The 24,617-nt window shown below is 42.7% G+C and overlaps 1 protein-coding gene across 5 annotated transcripts in view; it reads left to right on the top strand.

Annotated features, from left to right (window-relative positions):
* aff2 (AF4/FMR2 family, member 2) overlaps window positions 1–24,617 on the top strand; it is a 384,792-nt gene that overhangs the window by 52,833 nt on the left and 307,342 nt on the right. Inside the window, exon 2 of one of the 5 annotated variants that reach the window (XM_067997313.1) lies at window positions 1,620–1,706. The exons of the other annotated variants lie outside the window; for them this stretch is intronic. The gene's annotated coding sequence lies outside the window, so the exon portion shown is untranslated. The remainder of the gene's footprint in view (window positions 1–1,619; window positions 1,707–24,617) is intronic. 5 annotated transcript variants of the gene reach the window in all.

Below are 24,617 nucleotides of genomic sequence, written 5' to 3'. Positions count from 1 at the left end.
TTTGGTTGCGCATCAATGCAAAAAGCGCCAGTATAACCCGTAAGACTCAACGAGCGCACCAAAGCACCATGCACCCTATCTGGGAGGCTTATTTGAGTTTGCGGAGCTCATCGTGACTCCAGCTATAATCTCAAAAAGCACTTGATTATTGTTTTCAGTACTGAGCTTTACTAAATGGATGGTGGGTGCTCCTGAGAATGTAAGCCTCTTGAGATTTAGGATTCCAATCGGTGGCTGAGAGTTCTCGCCATTTTTGCTGAGGACACTTTGTCATCTGCAAGCTGGGTTTTTTTTTTGAACGTTTGTATCCATGGGGCATTTAGATATCCTGACACATCTTTTGTCTACTCACATTTGGCTTTTCAACGCCAAGTGTGCCTGAGATTGCACTTTGCAAAATGCTTTTGTGTATGGAATTTAGCAACATAACAGGTCTTTATAGATAACCCCACATGGTATCAATTTTAAATATGTTTTAACAACTAATCATTCGCGCATGCTGAGCAGAAAGACTCAGCAAGACAGATGGTAAAGACCTGCTGTAAAAAGGGATCAGCTCGGAATTGCTACTCTGCCTAGCTAAAGCCACTAATCTGATGTTATTGATGATTACGCAGCGAGATTGTTATGATCTGGAATGCGCTGCCTGAAAGGGTAGTGGAAGCAGATTCAGTAACGACTTTCAAAAGGGAATTGATATATATTTGAAAAGGAAAAATTTGCGGGGCTACGGGGAAAGAGCAGGGGCGAGCGGGACAGATTGGATCGTTCTTTCAAGGAGGTGCGATGGGCCGAATGGCATCCTGTGCTGTATGATTCTATGATTAAGTTCAGCAACTGGGATGAAACCCTACTTCTGCAAATGTCATTGCGGCAGGACTGAGGTATTTCAGTCAAGGAAGTGCTTCGAGTAAATGGTCATTAGGCAAATCGTGGCTGCTTCATTTGTGACAGAAAGGAAACTGTCCTTTGCTGCTTTCTTCGGATGTCGCTACAGTTAGTCGTATTGATCTCTCAGCAGTAGCTGTCTTTTTTTTTTGACTGAAGTCAAAGCCGGCATAAAAAGGCCTCAGACACAGGAAATGTTTGTTGACAATTCACCTTCACTCAGGATGTGGCAAACGCTCACGTACAGCATTCTTCCAAGTGACAGCAAAGGGCCCGATTTCTGCCAGCTTTCCTTTATTGTCACGAGTGGCAGATAGAGCCAGTGCCTTCGTCATTCCGGACGATCGCCTTCCCGCCGTAACTTCTCTACCACGCAAGACTCCGTAACGTAAAGCCATCTCTGCCAATTATTGAGTGGGTTGTGATCGAAATGGACATTGTCGGTTTTTACAGGCATAAATTTAAAAAAAAATATTTGCGGGGTAGATTTCCTGATCCGCGATCGCTTGATGTGCTGGAGCCAAAATTTCTTCCAGGCAGGATTAAAACCATTTTATTTTAAATGGCTTAATGCCTGCTCTACAATATCACCTTGGTTAATGTTATTGCGCTCGCTCCAAAGGGGGACACGGGTCAGAAAACGTACCCCTATAAAGTAACGAAAAGGTAAGTGATCTTATTGTCATTATTTCCTAATTTGAAAATTGTTTTATGTTCTTTTTATATACTAGAAGATCTCCCGTGGCATTGCTTATGGTGAGTCAGAGGATACGCTAAAGTGTGACGTCTGAAGTGTGACAGCTAAAGTGTGACAGGAAGTAAGTGTAACGCTTACAGGAAGTCCGTGCTAAGCAAGACTTAATCTATTATAGACAGCTTATAGATATGAGAATGGATTAGACCGATCAAAAAAATGTTAAGTTAATTTGCTTTTGTTATATATTTTTCAAGATGTATATTTAAGTTAAATGCCTCCCACCGGATTATTATCCCTGTAGGCATCTCCTAGGCTGGCATTAAACGGCAAAGCTTTCCGTTGCTGCTTAATGTCAATGGTAGCTGAAAGGGGTGGAAATTCAGGAAATAAGGCGAAACAGCTTTCTCCTTACTGCGCTGTTCTGTGTTTTCCACCTCCCCCCCCCAACCCCCTCCTCCCCCTCCCTCGCACCAAAAAAAAAGGAGTGAAATTGGTTAACAGCATCTTTTTGTAAAGAAAATCTGTCTATCTTGTCGGGGCCGTTGTTAATGAGCCCCGGAGAGAAAGATGTGACAGTTTTTTTTTCCGCTGAGGGAAATTAAAATGACCAAGTGGGAATTAAGCTGTCCGCTGAGTTGGAGTTGATTCAACAATGAAGCTGATAAAACCCTCGGTGGAATATCTATTTGGGGGTTGGCGGGGGGTGCGGATTGTCTTTGATTGTTGCATTAAATGGCGCACGGTTGACCTTGTTGACCTTAGAGAATAGCTTCTACTGGAGACCATGGACTCACCCCACCCCACTACCTTCAGGACTGTTAAACAGTTTATAATGTACTCCATTCACCAATACTTTAACCAGCTGAGTAACGCTTGATGCAAAGTCACCTTGGACACGAGCAGCAAGCTGGTGAAAAGATCCCGATGCACCAGCCCGACTCTGTATTTCATTCCTCCTCGTGGGAAATTGAAATTCTTAACAGTGCCGTTCAAATAAACCATTGCAAGTATAAGGAACAGAACCAAGCAGGAATTGAATTTCAAACACAGTTTTCAATACAAACTTCACAGGGCAGTTGTTAAGCTACCTGAGAGCTATGAAATAAGCATTATAAGCAGTGCTTCTCCTGGTGAGACCAGGAAAGTGCTATATTGGGAGGCCTCCCCAAAGGAAAACGGAAGTAATTAGTGTTTCTATTCATTGCCGTTGAAACAAATCAAAAAATGGTGAGATTTAAGATGCCAGTTTATATAAGTGGAAAACCTCCCCTAAAATGGCTTTTCTTTGGCCTGGTGAGGGTATGGATTTGAGAGGCCGACTGGAAGGGTCTTGTTTGTTCTTAGTGGTTAGAAGGTCACTCCATGACTCTGCTGCGTTCCGCCTGGTGGGCTGGTTTTTAAAAATGACAAAACTCATCTAAAAAGACAGGCGGTCTGACTGCCAGTAAAAGTCATGATTAATGGCTCGGGAATCCATTATTAACTTTGCCAGACCACACTATAGCATATTCTGTTCAGGTTTATGACAGTATCTTTGGAAAGAGCTCTACTAGGGCTGCAGTTTGTCTATTTTCAATTTGACTTAAGAGTCGTTCAGGATATTGGGGGTTATTGTTAACCTAACTCGCCCTGTGAGAAGCCGGCCAATCAGATTGGCCATTCATGTTACACGCCACCTGATTTTACTTCCTGTTGTGGAAAATGGGCGGCCGATCCGATCGTGTCAGTTTCCGACCTGGGTGGGCTGTGTTAACACTGACTCAGAGTGTCAGCCTTGGCTCAGTAACTGCAGTCTCAGTTCTGGGTCAAAGGGTTGTGGGTTTAAGCCCCACTGTAGGGGCTTGAGCACCTAATCTAGGCTGACGCTGCCAGTGCAGTACCGAGGGAGTGCTGCACTGTCGGAGGTGCCATCTTTCAGATGAGACGTTAAACCGATGTCCTGCCTGCCATCTCAGGAGGAGGTAGATGATCCCATGGCACTATTTGAAAAAGAGCAGGGAGTTCTCCTGGACTCTTGGCCAACATTCCTCCCTCAACCAACACCACCAAAAACAAATGAACTAGTCATTAACTAGCTGCTTATCTCATTACTGATTGTGAGTTCTTGCTGTGTGCAAATTGGTTAAAACAGTGACTATATTTAAAATATACTGTATTTGATCAGATACTTTTAGCAAGTTATTATTGAGGGTTGTTTTCCTGATCTTGAGACATATATGCCTAGTATTAACTGCTGGTGATGCTAATGCGTGTTAACCATTTACTTTAAGTGGGTTAATGACACGGCTAAATTCATACAAAGGCTTTAAGCATCCATGTGTTAATATCGCCAACAGTAATCACTAGACTATAATCAATAATCGTTTCTGTTCATATCAAAATCTTCATTCAACCAAAGCTGGTGTATGCTAGGCCAGTTAATTTTATTTACCTGTTATTCCCTGTTTTGGAATTATTACCATAATGGACTAGGGCTTTTGACAACAATTTTGGAAGAAAAGCAGTAACACATTGGACCAAAATATCTACCAAGTATTTGCACACTCTTATCAATGTCATTGTGTGCAGGGAGTAAATAAGCTCAAAAAGTACTTCATTTTATGGAGACTTGCATTGGTAACAGTGCGGTTATCTGATTGTTAGCTGTCTTTATATCTCATAATGGACTTAATCAGCCATGACCTTAAGAGGCAGATAGACTAGCAAAGGCTGTTGTAGCCAAAGGCACGAAGTGTATAATACTGAAGACCAAATCTACCCAACATGGGGGCAGAATGAATGCAATTTAAGATTGTTATGGCAACTTAGCTGTAAACTCTCCAGGGTGATTGCCTTGTATTTTACAGCTTTTAGACCAAAGTAGGAGGGGGGGTAATTTGAGGTAATAATACTTCAGATTAGCAGTGGTCTTATTAAAACTTGATTAGCTAATTAATGCAGTTTTGGTTTTGGCATTCCCATTGAACTTTAAAAAGCTCTTGTCTTTGGGAATATGCAAGTGGACAACGAACATCATTTTTGCATAAATTATACCACCAAAAAGGTGTAATTATGGGGATGATGACAAATACTCTTATCTCATGTTTGATAACATTTTACCTATTATTATCATCATCAATCAACTGTCATCGGAGCTCCTATGATTGTCCACCACACCTCTTTAAACATCATGCACTCCTATTGTAGATTAAATTATGACATTTTTGGACTATATAATAAAGGTTGATTTCCATTTTTTTTTATATGAATGCCTTTCAGTTCCACTAGATTTACTCTAATATATAACAGTGTAAAGTGTACTGGGCGCATGGAAACTTCCTTTTTCACAAAGAACTCAAGTATTGGGACTTTGATCTAGATCATAATCTCGTTATGTTGCTGTGTAATGCTCTAAATCATTACATATCGATATTTAGCTCTAAGCTATGTGGATGAGATGGAGTGTTTTCGTACATCAGATGTAGGGTTGCCAACTCTGGTGGGGTTTATTCCTGGAGGTTTCATCACATGACCTCCCGCCATTGGTCCATCCTCCAGGCAAATGGTCTTCCCACGGCCAATTGGAAAGCGAACACTTACCCAATTGGACTAATCTTGACCATCAGTCAAACAGCCATTCTTCCCCATCCCCAATATTTCTACAACTAAGAAATGAAAATGTTCAAAGAAAATGAAATAAACATATTATTTTTAATGCCCGTGTGATATTTCTCCGGGTGTTGCTCGCTCCTGGAGATTAATCTTCAATTCCTGGAGACTCCAGGACAATCCTGGAAGGGTTGGCAACTCTAATCAGAAAGTAGAGCACAGATGTTCCATTAACTTGACCCCAATGGAATTGTATTGACTGGCAGCGGACAAATCTCAAAGCAACTCTAGCTGAGCAAATTATGGATATCTTTGCATTTGAACACCTTAGACAATGAATTGAAATCTAGATGCCTCCAAAGAGCTTCATGGATTGAAGCAATGTGTGGCTGGTAGTGAAATCAGATTTTGGATTGGAGAGGAATGTTGAGGTGCTTTAACTTTTTAGGAGATCTGGATTAAGGGCAGCACTAATCATGTAGAGAACCCATAGCCTGTCTAGGAACAGGAGTAGGCCAATTAGCCCATCGAGCCTGTTCCACTACTGAATTAGAACACGCCTGATCTGTACCTTAACTCCATTTACCAGCCATGTTCCTTGATACCGTTACCCAACAAAAATCTATCAATCTCAGTCTTGGAAATTTAAAGTGGCCTCCAGCATCCACAGCCTTTTGGGGGAGTGAGTTCCAGATTTCCACGACCCCTTGGGGTCAATTTTGACTCCCTTCGCCCGGCATTAACGGGGCATTAACAGCCTCACAATGGGGTCTTGGCCTCAACCTCCCCCCCGCCCCAATTCTGTTAACACTGGCGATGCGACCGGTGGCATTTTGAAAGGGGTCCTACCACTAGGCGTCCAAAGTGATTCGCCTGATTCAGGCGATGGGCCCCCTTTTAATATGGAAATCGGGCTCCCATGGTGTAGGTAGAACCCCAGTTGCCATTTTAGGTGGGAACTGGTTGGAGCCTGGGCCGTGCTCACTCCAATCAGTCCCACGGTGGGGTGGAAGAGAAGAGGCCCGGCCAAAGGTAAATCTTGAATTATCATTGTGGGTCCTGGAGGAGCAGGAGTGACCCACAAAAATAATCTGGCCCGCTGCCTCCCCGGGCCCCCCCACTGACAGAGCTAAACTCCCATTTGTACAAATCAACATTATTATTTGCTGCATTTAGTTAATGCAGGAACAAATATAACTGACTACTTCTACAAGCTGTTTTTAGTGATTATGAAGTGAGAGCTCCTAAGGACAATATTTAGTTCTTCAGGAAAAAAAGGATCTCACTGATTACTTTCTGATAAGACGTTAAACCGAGGCCCCATCTGTCCTCTCAAGTGAGCATAAAAGATCCCATGGCACTATTTCGAAGAAGAGCAGGGGACTTCTCCCTGGTGTTCTGGCCAATATTTATCCCTCAACCAACACCACTAAAAACAGATGATCTGGTTATTATCACATTATTGTTTGTGGGACCTTGCTAAAGCGCAAATTGGCCACCGCATTTCCTACATTACAACAGTGACTACACTTCAAAAAGTACTTAATTAGCTGTAAAGTGCTTTGGGACGTCCTGAAGTTGTGAAAGGCGATATATAAATGCAAGTTCTTTCTTTCCCTGTGGCAGTGCTTGTGGTAACTCAGAGGTTATGCAGTTTTATAAGCACAGGAGCGTTATATTAGGTAGTGCAGAATAATGTATTATTCTGCTACTACACAGGAGCTCTGTGTAAGCTGACCAGTCCTATTATGACCACAACATCTTATTGCTGTAAATATAGACATCCTGGGGTCAATTAGGCACATCTTGAGGTTAATTAAAGGGTCTTATTCTGCAAGTTTAAACAGGCTTTCGTTTTCTCTTTTATTTTTTTAAACGTGACCCAGAAATATTTGTGTGTGAAAACCTGCGATGCCAGAATTGTGACACAAACATCTCCCTCAGTACGGTACTGGAGTATCAGCCTGTGCTCCAAGTCTCTAGAATGGGGTTTGAAACCATAACCTTCTGACCCTGAGGCAAGACTGCTACTCACTGAGCCACAGCTGACACCGAAGGCTTTCTTTGTAACGCAGCACCGGAGCGGAGACCAGAGGAAAGATGGTCTTCAGTGTTTACATCCAGACAATTGCTGTTGGAAAGCAGCTGATTTGAATGCCATTGTTTCTACCTACACACTCCAGAAATACTACAATGATCTAGGAACACACAAGCAATAATGTATTCTATCTCTGTAACCGCCTCCAGCCCTACAACCCTCTGAGATCCCTGCGCTCCTCCAATTCTTGCCTCTTGCGCACTCCCGGTTTTTCATCACTCCACCATTGGCGGCCGTGCCTTCAGCTGCCTAGGCCCTAAGCTCAGGAATTCCCTCTCTAAACCTCTCTGCCTCTCTACCTTTCTCTCCTCCTTTAAGAGGCCCCTTAAAACCTACCTCCTTGACCAAACTTTTGGTCACCTGTCCTAATATCTCCTTCTGTGGCTCGGTGTCAGATTTTGTTCGATAATCGCTCCTGTGAAGCACCTTGGGACGTTATAGGTGCTATATAAATGCAAGTTGTTGTAAATTCCACTGAATTTTTTTCATTCGGAATGCAAATTTGCCCCATTCACCACAACAATAATCACTTACAAATAAATATTATCTTGTCTCGGGCCTCTTGTTTTATTGGTGGGCGCTCCTGAGAATTGCATAGTACAATCAGTGTATTGTCCAGTGGGACTGTTCTATTCAGGTATGATTCAGTGATGATTTACATAGCAATTACCCTCTCTGATCTAGATTTTCATGCTTTCCTAGCTGACATCAGTGAGCCATGGCTGTGCATAAAACGTTATTATGTAGCACAGTAAACATATCTCCTGTCCAAGGAGCAGACTGTTAGAAGCAAGATACTGTTCAGCATTTAATATGCACTGCAAACAAGGACAATCTGTTGATGCTGTATGTGGCACCTGAACTCAAACGGAATCTTAATTGGAAGGTAAGGGATATCTCTCAAGATGTGTGTCCTTGAAAAATAATAATCAAAGGTTATAAACTTACAAAATGCATTTTTAGAAACAATTTTGGTACTTTTTTTAGGCTTTTAACAACTTCCGACTTAGTAAAAAGTCCCATGGCACTTCACAGGAGCGTAAATCAGATAAAAATCTTAAAGGAGGAGAGAGAGGTAGGGAGAGAATTCCACAGCTTCCAGGGACGAAGGAAGTCAGGGATGCACAAGAGGCCAGAATTGGAGCATGTTAAAATGGATGTGATGTTAATTTTCCTTTTTGCTGCATCTCACTAATTGTGGGCAGCATTCACTGCAGCCCGAAAATAGATGCATTATTTCGCAGAGAGAAAAAAGAATTTCAAGCCTTTAAACACTTTCCTGAATGGTAACTAAGAGCTGGTTGGGCCTTGCTTTGTTCTCCCAAGATGGTTCAGTAACTTTTTTGGCAAACAGAACAGCACCAGGAACACACTCAAACTCCTCAGCACAGTGCCGTAATTCTCAGGCCCTGTTTTGCATAGGGCTTTCTCCTCACCCAGTCCCGCATTTGTATTCACTGGGGAAAATAATTGTATGACTGCCTGCCTGATCAGCAGCAAGTGTCGCAATTGAACTGAGAAGCTTTGAATTGTTGCGTCTTGTTAAACTTGTGGCAACATTAAAATTCTGCAAACGGCTGGTAGACAAGAGAGAAAATAAAAGGAATTTAAGAGAATGAGAGCTGAAAAAAAAGTAACGAACGGATGCCAAGAAATGAAACAATAAAAAGAAGTGAAGCTAATATATGGACAGGAAAAAAACCCCACAACAAGCCAGTATTGTATCAATGAGATGAGGCAAATCTCCTGTCTGGCCAATATTTATTCCTCAACCAATATCTAAAACGGAATGTCTGGTCATTATCAAGTTGCTGTTTGTGGGATCTTGCTGTGCGCAAATTGGCTGCCACGTTTCCTACATTACAACAGTGAGTACACTTCAAAAGTACTTCATTGGCTGTCAAATGTTTTAGGATGTCCTGAGGTTGTGAAAGGCGCTATATAAATGCAAGTTCTTTCTTTCAAAAATACCACTGGAGTATTGCACCAACACAGCGATTGATATCAAGGTTTTTTTTTTAATCACTCTCAGCTAAGTTCTTCTAAATCAATTTGAACATTTTTAGAAATTTTAGGGAAATGCTTCTGTATTTTTTTTTTGCAATCAAGGACAACCGACACTGTCTCAATGTGTGTGAAAAGAAGAAGGTACAATGAGACCACATTGGTAGCATCCGTGCGTAGTGAGGCCCTGGTTATGCTGCAAGTGTGGAGTCAGGGCCCTAACCTGACTCTGGGACAAAGCAGAGTTGAAATTCAGTTCACTTGTCTCTGGGATTGGGTCAGTCCCTGTATTTGGATTTACACTACACAATTTAGCAATGGTGCAGTGCCACTGCACCCTATAGTAACTCTCTGATACCTGCAAAAACAGGTGAAATGCAATTATATTTTCATGCAAAATGTGATTATATTTAAAGGATGCAATTATATTTTAACCCCCCCACCCACCCAGCTCCACTAAAAATGCCAATTGAAATGATGGCTTTGTCTGGATGGACTGCTCATTGCTCCATCGCTTATTGCTTCCACCACCCTTTCAGGTAGCGCATTCCAGATCATAACAGCTCGCGAATCTTTCTTATTGTTCCCCGCGTCACACACTGAGGGGGCGATTTTCGACTCTCCCTCAACATGAACGGGACGGTAGTTAGACAGAAATTTTGGCAACGCAAAACTTGCGACAGAGATTGTGCTCAAGGCCCGCCCGCCCGTTGCGAGTTTTACGATCGTGCCTTAATTTAGGCGACTGGCACCTTCGCCGGAAACGGGCGGGAGCCTCATACGTATTTTTAAATTGGGGGTCCTGTGACGCATTTCGGATGCCGGTGCCGTTCTGGGCTTCTGCCGGGAAGAGCGCGCAGGCCCCACCCGCAGACCCCACCCGTAGAGCGTTCGAACCAGCGGGTCCTCAAAGGGGACAGCCGACGTCCGCTCGGAAAACACGAGGGCTCCTCCAGACCCCACAAAAAACCATCTTGCCCACTGCCTGCAGGCTATCTTTTTTAAAATTCGTTCACGGGATGTGGGCGTCGCTGGCAAGGCCAGCATTTATTGCCCATCCCTAATTGCCCTCCTCTCTCCCCCCCCCCCCAGGCTATTACCTGCCCAACTCCCACCTCCACCCTCCCCTTTAAGGTCGCCCTGTGAGCTCGGCTCTGCAGAGGAGCCTCTCGTTAGGGCTCATATAGTGCTGGCCGCTCGCCAGTTCTATTGAAAATGGAGCATAATCTTAAAATTAGAGCTAGGCCATTCAGGGGCGATGTCGGGAAGCACTTCTTCGCACAAAGGAAATCTGGAGCTGTTGAGGCTGGGGGCCAATTGAAAATTTCAAAACCGAGATTGATGGATTCTTATTGGGTAAGGGTAATTAAGGGTTACGGAACCCAGGCGGGTAGATGGGGTTGAGATACAGATCAGCCGTGATCTAATTGAATGGCAGAACAGGCTCGAGGGGCTGAACAGCCTCCTCCTGTTCCTAATGTCCCTATCACCAAAATAACGTTGCGACCCCCTGCCAGTGACATGCGTGCGATCGCTCCACCAATCAGCCACCAGATGCACACTCACCCGCTGAGATTCCGCTGATAATGGTCATGCCTGGAATAGTCCATTGGTCCCAGTTGAACATCTGTAAGAGATAATAAGTGTCATCTCAACGCTTTGGAAAATACAGTAATTTTTGGACGTTTGCCCGACTTGACAAATGATTTCTTTTCATCATCGTCTTAATCCCTTTTGAAAACAAGCTTGTTAGGAACTGTCAGCGCATCTGAGAATTCCAGATTGGAGCTTGCCACCAGAAAATATATTTTATTGGATTCTTACCAGAATAGACAAGGAGTCTTCTCCCAGCTGATAACGGGGTGGTTTGGGAAACAGGACCTCAGTGAACGATGGGACCAACAGTCTAGCTCCTTAATCAAGGAGATTAAGGATTGAGAAAGAAACAGAGGAATGAATGAGTAGGTGGGTGAATTAGAGTCAAATCAGGTATAGAAAGAGAAATAAAGAGAGGGAAAGAAAGATTGAGTTAAGAGAGAGAGAAAAAAAGAGACAGAAAGGAAAAGTAAGACATTTTTTAAATCTCTAAGAACAATTTACCACCCGAAGGAATGAGACTCCACAATTTAAATTGTTCCCTTTCTGGGTCTGAGAGATTGGTTGGCATTGTATCAACAATTATCACGTAGTTAAAAGGTACTTACGTTGTTAAGTTCCAGCCCTAACTTTCTGCGGCGAGTTTAATGGGCAATTAATGTGCAAATCCAGCATGTTCTTAAAAATAACGGGGAGGCTGGGGGCGAGATGCCGTTTGTGCGAAGCAAACGGTGGAGCGGCGGAAATCGACCAGCAGTTTCTGGAGATTTGCAGCTCACGGCGTATCACTTAATCCCCTGAACTCGCTGGCCGGTTTGCACATTAGTAACGGCGTGCGTCGTTAACACGCCGTTATTTATCCAGCAAGATCCCGCTCATTATATGGAGAGGTCTGTTGGCTTAGAAACATAGCAAAGTGAAAGAAAGCTTCCAACTACCAGGGTAAGTTGGTCCATGTGGTTTGTGTACAGGAAAAGACAAAGATGACTTCTGGACTCTAGTTTCTTGATCTCTGTTCAGCCATTCGTGAAATATTTCCTCAGCGACAGTAGTAAAACGTCTGGTCTCCTGATTTCAGCTGTGTACGTTGAGATTTATTGATGTCTGTACTTTCTGTGATGATCTATTCTGGATGAATAGATTGCAGTGGTGCAAGTATGTCCATGAGACATGCTGAGGAACTGTTCACAGTCATGAAAGTGGAATGGAAGCAGATAGCAGCAGAAATCGGTCAGGAGGTTAAGAAAGAGATAGGAGTTCAGAAAGAAAAACTAAATAATGTAGAGGTATGAAATGCACCTTGTCAAAAGTGTAAATGCCTTGTCTCCCACTTAGCGAATGGTTAACGTGTGTATATTAAATTATAACATTTATTCGAAGGTAGGTGAATAAACCATTGGATTACTGAGATTTTAAGCTTTTTCAAAACTCAAAAATTGTAAAACTTTGATGTTACTTATTTGTTATTAAATTTGTTAGAACTACACAAATTTTAAAGATCCATTACTGACCTGTCCAAGGCTGCATTTATACTGCCATTTATGGAGGCACATCGATGCAAAAGTAAAAGAAAGAAAGACTTGCATTTTTTCACAGCCTCAGGATGTCCCAAAGCGCTTTACAACGAATTAAGTACTTTTGAATTGTAGTCACTGTTGTAATGTAGGAAACGCAGCAGCCAATTTGCGCACAGCAAGGTCCCACAAACAGTAATGTGATAACAACCAGATAATCTGTTTTTAGTGATGAATATTGGCCAGGACTTGAGGGACAACTCCCCTGCTCTTCTTTGAAATAGTGCCATGGAATCTTTAACATCCATCTGAGAGGGTAGCTTAATATTTAATGTGAAAGACGGCACCTCCAACAGGGCGGCACTCCCTCAGTACTGCACTGCAGTATGTGCTCAACTCTCTGGAGTTGAACTTGAACCCCAACCTTCTGACTCAAAGGCAAGAGTGCTACTCACTGAGCCACGGCTGACATCGTCGTCAAGTAACTCCGGAGTCCGATCCTGATCTCAATCTCCCGACGGACAGGTCTCATGCAGCTGGCAGTGACATCAAAATAAACACGTCGGATTTGATGAGGCAGGTGGCTGGGGTTTAGCAGTAAAAACAAAATAAACCTTCCTTGGGCCTGTCAGCATTAGCAAGCCCAGCAAGTTTAACTTGTCGTTGCCAGAGTGTGAGACCAGTAAGTCAGGGGCTGGTGCTAATGGCATATCATTGAACTAATGTAAAAGCAGCCCAAATGCCCCAAAGGCAGTAGCCCTTCCAAAAGGGTATCCTACACTACTTGGGCTTCAGACCGACTAGGGTATAAATAAGATTTTAAAAAGCGCTCGGGATGACCTGCTGAGCCCATTTTAAATTTTGCGCTGAGTTCAAAGCAGATCCCACACGTTCCCATATTCCTTCAATCCCTTTTCCTTCGTCCACCTATCCAATCCAATCTAGAATGTCGACATAGTTTCTGCCTCAACCATTCACTGCCTGAAAGGGCGGTGGAAGCAGATTCAGTGGCAACTTTCAAAAGGGAGTTGGATCTCTGCTTAAAAAGGAAACATTTGCAGGGCTACAGGGGAAAGGGTTGGGGCGGAGATGGGACTAGTTGGATAGCTCTTTTAAAGAGCCGGCGCAGACACGATGGGCCGCATGGCCTCCTTCTGTGCTGTGTGATTCTAGATGCTGCCGCCCGCTTCCTCTTGATATTAAAAAGGAGGCGTGTGAGTCGCAGCCAGCATTATACCGCCAGTCTCGCTGCCTGTGTTTTGCACTGCATAGCCCCTTGACCAGAAATTGGTGGTTTTGTCTTACTTCAGGTCCAAATTGTGTTGTCTTGCCCGGTTCAATCTTTGCGACATCTGAGCGTAGCCCCAGCGGCTATTTTTAACCATCCTAGCCTGTCGCAGACTTTTAAAAGTGTTTGGTCTGAGGTTTCTGCAGCATAGATGCAACGATGACCATGCACGTCAGCCTATGCTTGGCCATTTCACTTGGGTAGGCTCATCTTCACACCCCTATGACCGAGCTCAACTTCAAATGGAAGTGAAGCTGCCGATATGCAGGCCTCTGCAAATGTGCAGTTGCACCTTACAAAAAACCAACATGAAAAACATCTCATAGTCTGTTAAAAGTGCTGTTGTGCATGCACCGTTACTTTGTGCACTCCTACACATGTACAGATGTGCTTGTTTCGAGCTTTGAACAAATACCAGACAGATCCAAGCCAGCTGAACCCGCTCCTCCTCCTCCTGCTCCTCCTCCTGCACCTTTTTTCTGTAAATTCTTAAAGCGCGTGCTGGCTCCAAACTACCAGCCGCGAACTACAGCTGGAACTAATGACGTGCCCTGTATAAAATGTAGTTTGAAACAAAAAACCCAGTAATTTTGTTCTCTTTTACATCAAATCTGTTTCAGTGTAAACTTTAGGAAGGAACTTCAGACCTGAATTTATCTGAACGGGATTGATTCAAAAAGTCATGCACTGTGCATGCATATAGCGCCTTTCATGACCAAAGAACATCCCAAAGCACTTTTCAGCCAATGACCTACTTTTGTAACGTAGGAAATGCAGCAGCCAATTTATTGCACAGCAAGGTCCCACAAACAGCACCGTGATAATGACCAAATAATCTGGGGTTTTCTGGCTTGTTGGTTGAGGGATAAATATTGGCTCAGGACATTGGGAGAACTTCCCTGCTCGTTTTCGAAATAGTGCCATGGGAGCTATTACGTCCACCTGAGAGGGCAGACAGGGCCAAAAGATGGCACCTCCAACAATGCAGCACTCCCTCAGTACTGCACTGGAATGTCAACCTCGATTACATGCTCAATTCTCTGGAGTGGGATTTAAAGGCACAACCTTCCGAGTCAAAGGCAAGAGTGTTACCCACTGAATCATGGCTGACACTGACACTGTTGAAGGTACAGCATTATTTTCTGTCAGGCCAAGTTACTTGCTGGGCTTCTGGGACCAAATCTAAATGTTATTTCTTTTCTTTTCTCCGCTGATCCGGTCAGGATAAATCCAAATATGACCGTTGGAGATATCAGCAGACGATCGCTTAATGGAGCTTTTACGATATTCCTGTGTCTGCTTTTCCATCCAGTTGTTAGCACAATTATTTTAATTGAGTTAGTATCGCTGCTAGAGATGTATGAAAGAGTATCGTATAAATGCATTAAATGTCTGTTGATATCACCAAGTTACGCCAAGGTTGTATTCCCTGTTCTCGTCCGTTGATTACATCTGCATCTCGTTGGTGTGGTGGGGAGGAAGGATTTTTCCATTTTTGTGGGGATGTTTGTATTGTGGTACGGTTTGGGGGTCTTTTTTGGTTCTTGGTAGTCAAGTGGAGATCCTAAATCTGATCCTTGATAAGATACATGTCAGCACTCTGGGCAATTCAGTTGAGGGGGTTTATGTATCTGATATCTGGCAGGTTGGAGGGAGGCTCACATAAGGACCTAGCGGTGATGGTAATCATTCCCATCCTGGTAGTATAATGGTCTGTGCGTGTAAGAATTCTTGGCAGTCTATTGGGAAGATTCATGTCCAGTCCAGTGTCATCTAGTTGGTATGTCTTTAAGTGCCCAGTGGAAGGTATGTGTCCAATCCCTGGCAGTTTTACCTCTGGTCTTTCTGTTTGTGGGATCTTGCTGTGCAAAAAGTAGCTGCCATGTTTGCCTACATAATAACAGTGATTGCTCTTCAATTGGATTTCAGTAAAAGGGAACTGGATATATACTTGAAAAGGAACCATACTTGCAGGGCTATGCGGAAAGAGCAGGGGAGTGGGACTAATTGGATAGCTCTTTCAAAGAGCCGGCACAGGCACGATGGGCCAAATGGCCTCCTTTTGTGCTGTATCATTCTATGATTTTCATGCACGTGGTCTGCTCTTTTATCTGATTTCTCACATGACATCTCAACACCACAGCCCGTAGTCCTGCAGTGAATGAAGTACACCATTTTCTGTATTGCTTGTACAATGTTTAATGAACTGTCAAATGAAGTGTGAAGCTCTTCTTTGGCACTTACTGTACTGTACTGAACAAGGTGAAAAGTACAGTGCCTGCCTACTATTTTTGTTGTTCTGTATGGTGTGAGATTCCTTCCTGTTACTGGGCTTCCCAGCTGAGTCCTCAATGGAAATTTCTAGAATTTGATTCCACTTCAATATTGTCCTTATGCAATCTCGTGTCGAGTGCTCAGGATATATTTTATTTTTTAAAATAATTAAACTGGTATACAGCTGGGTGACGACCTGTGCTGATGTCACTATCTTCTGACACTGCCAGGAAGAACCCATTTTTTATTTGCTTGGTGTATGAGACCATTAGGTTGGCACAATCTCACACAATATAAAAGCAACTTAAATCTCCCTCATGCTGATTCTAACTTTGCAGTTGAAAATACAATTGGAAAAAATAAAGGTTCCCAAAGCTTCTCCGCCACCTACAAGGCACAAGTCAGGTGTGTGATGGAATACTCTCCACTTGCCTGGTTGGGTGCAGCTCCAACAACACTCAAGAAGCTCGACACCATCCAGGACAAAGCAGTCTGCTTAATTGGCACCCCATCCACCACCCTAAACATTCACTCCTTCCACCATCGGTGCACCGTGGCTGCAGCACGCACCATCTACAGGATGCACTGTAGCAACTCGCCAAACCTTCTTCTAATTATAGAAATAGGAGGATAGAGCAGATGAATGCGTGGCTGGAGAGATGGTGCAGGAGGGAATGCTTTAGATTCCTGGGGCATTGGGACCGGTTCTGGGGGAGGTGGGACCTGTACCAAGCCGGACGGGTTGCACCTCAACAGGGCCGGGACCAATATCCTCGCGGGGAGGTTTGCTAGTGCTGTTGGGGAGGGTTTAAACCAGCTTGGCAGGGGGATGGGAACCTGAGCGTGGATTCAGAAGGGAGAGAAGCAGAGCTGGAAATGGAAGGCAGAAAATTAGTAAGTGAGTTTGGAAGGCAGAGGAAACAAAGGTTAGAAACTAGACAACAAAGGAGTTTGGCAGTGCTTAATGGTGTATACCTCAATGCAAGGAGTATAGTGAATAAGGCAGATTAGCTAAGGGCACAGATAGACATGTGGAAGTACGACATCTTAGCTGTTACAGAAACATGGCTTAAACAGGGGCAGGAATGGCAGCTTAACATTCTTGGTTACAGGGTTTTCAGACGAGATAGAGAGGGGGATAAAAAAGAAGGGGGGAGGTGGCAATATTGGTTAAAGAAACAATTACAGCTGTGAGGAGGGATGATATGTTAGAAGGATCATCAAATGAGGCCATATGGATTGAGCTAAAGAACTAAAAAGGGGCAATCACACTTCTGGGAGTGTACTATAGACCCCCAAACAGTCAGAGGGAGATAGAAGAGCAAATATGTAGGCACATTTCTGAGAAGTGCAAAAGCAATAGGGCAGTAATAGTAGGGGATTTCAACTACCCTAATATTAACTGGGATACAATCAGTGTAAAAGGTATAGAGGGTGCAGAATTCTTAAAAAGCATTCAGGAGAACTTTTTTAGCCAGTATGTAGCAAGCCCAACAAGAGGGGGGCAGTTCTGGATTTAGTTTTGGGGAATGAAGCTGGGCAGGTGGAAGGAGTATCAGTGGAAAAGCATTTTGGTGGTAGTGATCATAATTCAGTTAGATTTAGTATAGATATGGAAAAGGACAAAGATAGAACAGGAGCAAAAGTTCTAAATTGGGGAAAGACCAATTTTACTAAGCTGAGAAGTGATTTAGCAAAAGTGGACTAGAAACAGCTGCTTGAAGGTAAATCAGTGTCAGAGCAGTGGGAGGCATTCAAGGAGGAGATTCAAGGGGTTCAGAGTAAACATATTCCCACAAAGAAAAAGGGTGGGACTGCCAAATCTAGACCCCTCTGGATGACAAGGAGCATACAGGGTAAGATAAGGCAAAAAAGGGAAGCTTATGTTAGACACCGAAAGCTCAACACTGAGGAAAGCCTTGAGGGGTATAGAAAGTGCAGGAGTGAAATTAAAAAGGAAATTAGGAAAGCAAAGAGAGGGCATGAAAAAATACTGGCAAGTACAAATAAGGAAAACCCAAAAATGTTTTATCAATACATAAAGAGCAAGAGAATAAGTAAGGAAAGAGTAGGGCCTATTAGAGACCAAAAAGGTAACCTGTGTGTGGAGGCGGAAGATGTGGGTACGGTTCTTAATGAATACTTTGCGTCCATCTTCACAAAAGAGGGGGACGATGCAGAGATTATAGTTAAGGAGGAGGAGTGTGAAATATTGGATGGGATAAACGTAGTGAGAGAGGAATTATTAAGGGGATTATCATCTTTGAAAGTAGATAAATCGTCAGGCCCGGATGAAATGTATCCCAGGCTGTTAAGAGAAGCAAGGGAGGAAATAATGGAGGCTCTGACCATCATTTTCCGATCTTCCCTGGCTATAGATGTGGTGCCGGAGGATTGGAGGACTGCTAACATTGTACCGTTGTTTAAAAAGGGAGAAAGTGATAGACCGAATAATTACAGGCCAATCAGTCTAACCTCGGTGGTGGGCAAATTATTGGAATCGATTCTGAGGGACAGTATTAATCATCATTTAGAAAGGCATGGGTTAATCAAGGACAGTCAACATGGATTTGTTAAGGGAAGGTTGTGTCTGACTAACTGGATTGAATTTTTCGAGGAGGTAACAAGGAGGGTCGATGAGGGTAGTGCATTTAATGTGGTGTGCATGGATTTTAGCAAGGCTTTTGACAAGGTCCCACATGACAGACTGGTCAAAAAAGTAAAAGCCCATGGGATCCAAGGGAAAGTAGCAAGTTGGATCCAAAATTGGCTCAGTGGCCAGAAGCTAAGGGTAATGGTTGACGGGTGTTTTCGGAAAGCTGTTTCCAGTGGCGCTCTGTAAGGCTCAGTAATAAGTTCCTTGCTTTTTGTGGTATATATTAATGATTTGGACTTGAATGTGGGGGGCTTGATCTAGAAGTTTGCAGATGATACAAAAATTGGCCGTGTGATTGATAGTGAGGAGGAAAGCTGTAGACTGCAGGAAGATGTCAATGGACTGGCCAGGTTGGCAGAGAAGTGGCAAATGGAATTCAATCCAGAGAAGTGTGAGGTAATGCATTTGGGGAGGGCAAACAAGGCAAGGAAGTACACAATAAATGGAAGAATACTGAGAGATGTAGAGGAACAAAGGGATCTCGGAGTGCATGTCCACAGATCCCTTAAGGTAGCAGGACAGGTAGATAAGATGATTAACAAGGCATACGGGATACTTTCCTTTAATAGCCGAGGCATAGAATATAAGAGCAGGGCGGTTATGCTGGAACTGTATAAAACATTGGTTAGGCCACAGCTTTAGTACTGTGTATAGTTCTGATCACCACATTACAGGAAAGATGTGATTACACTAGAGAGGGTACAGAGGAGATTTACGAGGATGTTGCCAGGGCTGGAGAATTTTAGCTATAAGAAAAGATTGGATAGGCTGGGGTTGTTTTCTTTGGAATAAAGAAGGCTGAGGGGAGATTTAATTGAAGTATATAAAATTATGACAGGACTAGATAGAGTGGATAGGGAGGACCTATTTCCCTTAGCAGAGGGGTCAGTGATCGGGGGCATAGATTTAAATTAATTGGTAGAAGGATTAGAGGGGAGCTGAGGAGAAATTTTTTCACCCAGAGGGTGGTGGGGGTCTGGAACTCACTGCCTGAAAGGGTGGGAGAGGCAGAAACCCTTAACTCATTTAAAAAGTACTTGGATGTGCACTTGAAGTGCCATAACCTACAGGGCTACGGACCAAGTGCTGGAAAGTGGGATTAGGCCGGGTAGCTCTTTTTCGGCCAGCACGGACACGATGGGCCAAATAGCCTCCTTCTGTGCCGTAACTTTCTATGATTCTTCGATAGCACCTCTCAAACACGCGACCTCCATCACCTAGAAGGGCGAGGGCAGCAGGTTCATGGAAACACCATCACCTCCAAGTTCCCCTCCAAGTCACACACCGTCCTGACTTGGAAATATATCAGCCGTTCCTTCATCGTCGCTGGGTCGAAGTCCTGGAACTCCCTGCCTAACAGCACTGTGGGAGCACCTTCACCACACGAGACTGCAGCGGTTCAAGAGGAAGGCTCATCACCGCCTTCTCAAGGGCGACTAGGGATGGGCAATAAATGCCAGCCTTGCCAGCAATGCCCACACCCTGAGAATAAATTTTTTAAAAATTATGTTGGGTGCTTCTCCAGTTTAGATGGAGGGTGAGTGACATGTGCCAGATCTTCATGTTCACATTGGTGCAACCTGCCCCCTTTAATCCCACTGAGTAATACTGTCCATTTCCAGGTTTTTCTTTCTTCTGGTTCAGTTGGTTCCTGAACTGCTGGGACCTTCGCTGGTGTCGGGATGAGCTTTATAATGGTTTCTCCCTACGATGATCTTTAGCCGTGAAGTTGGATCTGTAAATGAGCTAGACATCACTTTACTGGACGTGCGGTTGTGCTGGTTATCAGCAGCTCGGCACAGTTTATTGGTAATTATTTAGATCAGTGAACTTGATCGGTTTTTGCACATCGTGGAAGATCTGGCAGTCAGATTAAACTAGGCTGAGCAGATGTATAAGTCGCTACTGTGATTTTACCCTAATAGCTAAATGTTATTTTTTATCTTTATAAAACAAATTTGCTATATTAAAAAGGCTTAGTCATTTGGACTTATATATCACATGTATGATTCCACTTGGATTTATATATAACATATATATGATTGCATGAGTTTTGATATCATCATCGGTTGACTATCATTGGAGCACCTGTGACCGTCCTCCACATCTCTTTATTCATCATGCTTTTTGGTAATTCTATAGCAATTTCTGTATCGAGTATAAGTTGGGTATTGCGCTTAATTCTAAGCCGAACTCTCTTTTTGTTTCCACGTCTGGGTTCCCAGAATAATAATTCTGAAGCCGTTTCCTCTTTTGCTCTGAAGGAATGGACAGTGAGTTTCAGCCTTCTAATGCTTCAGTACTGTTGTTATTCTGTCTAAGTCTCCATGTGATATCTCATTGGGGATGTAGTCTCTCCATCTGACATCTAAAGCGTTTCTCAATACTCTTGTACAGATGCCGTCCTTTTCCAAGTTACTTTTCTAGTTTCTTAAGTAAATGTCCAAGTGTCAGCACCGTATCTCAACACTGACTCCACTGCGCTTCTGAATACCTTGATCTTAGTTTACCTATAACATGTATGATTTCACTTGATGTAAGCTGACTCTTCAGTGTAACACTGAGGGAACACTATTTTGTGGGAAGTACTATCTTTTGGATGAGATGTTATACCTGCCTGCTTAGCTGGATGTAAAAGATCCAGGGCACTATTCATAGAAGAGCAAAAAGTTCTCCTCATGTCCAAACCAACATTCCTCCTTTAACCAACACTATCAAAAACAAGATTATTTCGTCATTCATTCATATGCTGTTTGTGGGATCTTGCTGTGCGAAGATTGGCTGCAGAATTTGCCTACGCAACAACAGTGACTGCACGTCAAAAAAATAATTAATTGGCTGTAAAATGCTTTGGGATGTCTTGAGGATGCAAGCTGTTTCTTTCTGAGATGCCATTTTTAAGCATTAAGCACAAACACCATTGAGAGCGATTTCCTCTGCTGTTTGTAGTCAAATCATAAGAAAGTAGAGAAAGAAAACATTTAATATTTTTCTACAAAGAGCGAAGAGAAATTACTTCCTCCCTCCATATTGTCATGTTCTAAATTATCTCATGTCAAGACCACTTATTGTCATTTCATTTATTGTCACATTCGACCCTTTGCTCATTCATTCTCGAGTTGATTTGATAGATGACACCTTTTAATTCCCACCTATCATTCCCTTTATCTTGTGGTTAGACGCAAACATAAACAAATACACTTCATTGGTGTTCCGTCTTCCGCTTCAGGTTTTAGTGACACACCAAAAGACGTAAAAAGATGAGAGTCTTTTTTTTCCAACAGTTGGTTTGTCTTTTATTGATTGTTTTTTGAGGAGGCCTGCAAAGCTTGAGACCAAATAATGTTTACAAATGAAAAGCAGTAGCCTCGAGATCAGACAACGAGGACAAAAACAGATCTGTGGTTGTCTCCATTTCGTTCCCAGCTTTTTGAGCACCGTTTTCTTATTAAAGCGTTTTGCGGTGTTCCGCTTTGTTGGTGTTTCACTGGTCGGATGTCCCGTAACCCTCTCCTCGTAGGCAATAGAATTACACTGTTCCCAAAATAACACCTGTGCTTCCTTAATTTTTCTGATGTTTCCCCGAGGAAAACTATATCATATCAGATATCAGTAGTACTGCACCTCATTATTTTTGGGCTGGTGACTTGTGCGTGAGAGGAAGATTGGGATGCTTTTCTACTTTAAAGGTGTGATATAAATGCATGTTGTTGGGTGTTGGCACTTGTTGCTGTTTTTGTGGTTGCTTATTGTTGTCGTCGTTTCATTTTGCTTGGTCCCTGCAATCATGCTGTGGGATAGTAGGGTGGGAATGGTCAATGTGTTCATCTGAAATTCCTCGACACCATCTTCATGGAGGTCTAAGCCATTTAATGCCTCTGCTCAAATAGGGGAAAGAGGAATTTCAAGTGGACCAATGCTAATATCACACTGCGAAATTTCAAAGCCTTAATTTCAGGCTTTGCATTCCCTATTTTGACAACAAATTTAGAAAAATAATAAAATTATCGTTGAGTGACAATTCCCTTTTTAGTGGTGACAGAGGTTCTCATACGACACTTATACACTATGACCTACTAAATAATAAACATCTTTATATAATCTCCTTCCAAAGAGAGAAAGCCTCTGTGGAGCACATCCCACACTAGAACACACCAGTTACACGAAGATACAGAGGGTTTATTGTATTTATTCTTCACTAGATAATGGCTTTCTGTGAAACAAAACAATTGAGTATAAGCATTCCAAATTAGTGAATGACATATTTCTCCTTATCAGAAGGCACGCTTTGCTAAATATCATTTGGTTGCTTGAGCCCTCTAAGTTAATTATTTTGCCTTGATAACATTTTGGTCCATAGAAAATATAATTTGAGAGCTAAGCTAAAAAATGTTGGAGCCAAGCCATGTGGAGTGTCACAGGTCACTACGAGTCAACGCGCTAATGGGAATTCAGCTAGTATTTTTAGGCACCATTTCAAAATGTACAACTGCTGACCCATTTGTAGAACTGCTAACCCATGGTTGGGGAAAATTGGGCCCTGAGACTTTGAAACATTGTGCAACATGGGAAATAATGGATTTGGTCACATCGTAAGGACACAATGAAATCTTGATCTAAAACCATACCCTGTGAGCTTGTGCCCCATATCAGTGAGTATGAATTGAGACTTTAAAGCTTTGTGAGGTTAACTAGTATGATGTGGTTGGGTTTTCGCCATCATTAAGAAACAAACATTTTTTTTTAAATTCGTTCATGGGATGTGGGCGTCGCTGGCAAGGCCGGCATTTATTGCCCATCCCTAATTGCCCTCGAGAAGATGGTGGTGAGCCGCCTTCTTGAACCGCTGCATAAACTGATATCTTACAATTTTATGTTTTCCCATTTAAGTGCAATTGGCGTTGTGACAGATTATGTCCATTACCATATCTCCAGCCATACTTTAATGTGAAATAATTTTGTCCTGTTGTGAATACTAGCAGATTTCCTGTGATGTTGGTCATGGTCAGTCTGGAGTCTGGAGCATGGCTGTGATATTCTGGTGCGAACCAGACCTGTCCCTTTAAGGCCAATGCTCAGGCACTCCCTGAAAATCCAGGTAATTGTCTCTGCTTGTGAACATGTGTGGTCACTCAGAGGGCAATTGCAATTCCTTGTAGTCAGAAGAACCTGGTTTGAAATGAATGTCTTTCTTTTTAAAATTGGTTTGCATCGGTGACAAAGTGTGACACTTTGAAGTGTGGCATCTCGAGTGTGACAGATGCAAACTAGGTGCAAGACTTATGTGTGTATATGTATATATATATATATGTATACTAAAAATATATATATAAATATATATATAAAATATATTTATAAAGTATATAGATATATATAAAGCATATAGATGGATAAAAAGCATGTATTCATATATATTTTGAAATATAATTATATTTTTAATATATTTATAAACTATATAAATATGTAAAATGTAGGTATATTTTATATATATAGATAAGACTTGTTCCTTTCCTTGAGATTGCAGTTGGATCTGATTTTCTCCAGGCCTGTGGAATTGAGTTAGTTATTTTAATTCTATTTATAAAAAGTTGGAGCGTCTCCATCGAAGGTGAAGCTTGGATCTGGTTCAGGGTGGAATAATTTGATTTACTGACACTCCCTCTAGGTAATATTACCACAGCATCGCGGAGCGCTGGCACCGACCCTTTGCTTCATTCTGGCTTACACGTTGCAGGATATCAGAAACGACCGTTGTCAATATTATCGTACAAACCCTGAATGCATTTGTATGACATTCGGCTGTCGTGCATTTTAATGGTGGCAGCACCAACATTAAGAATGCAGAGAAACAACACTTGAATGTGTTATGCATTTGCCTGCTAATGTTGCTAATAGTACTTTCTAGGCTGTGGTGCTTTGATTCGGTCTGCTCAATTTATTTTCCTTGTTATTGTTTTGTGTGTACGGTTTTGGTGTTCCTGTATTAGAGGATTATTTTTGATTTGTATCTTGCT

This window comes from Heptranchias perlo, chromosome 15, assembly GCF_035084215.1.
Source record: "Heptranchias perlo isolate sHepPer1 chromosome 15, sHepPer1.hap1, whole genome shotgun sequence".
NCBI classification, from domain to species: domain Eukaryota; kingdom Metazoa; phylum Chordata; class Chondrichthyes; order Hexanchiformes; family Hexanchidae; genus Heptranchias; species Heptranchias perlo.
The sequence above is the reverse complement of the archived record's forward strand: the minus strand, read 5'-3'. Positions and strand labels throughout refer to the sequence as shown.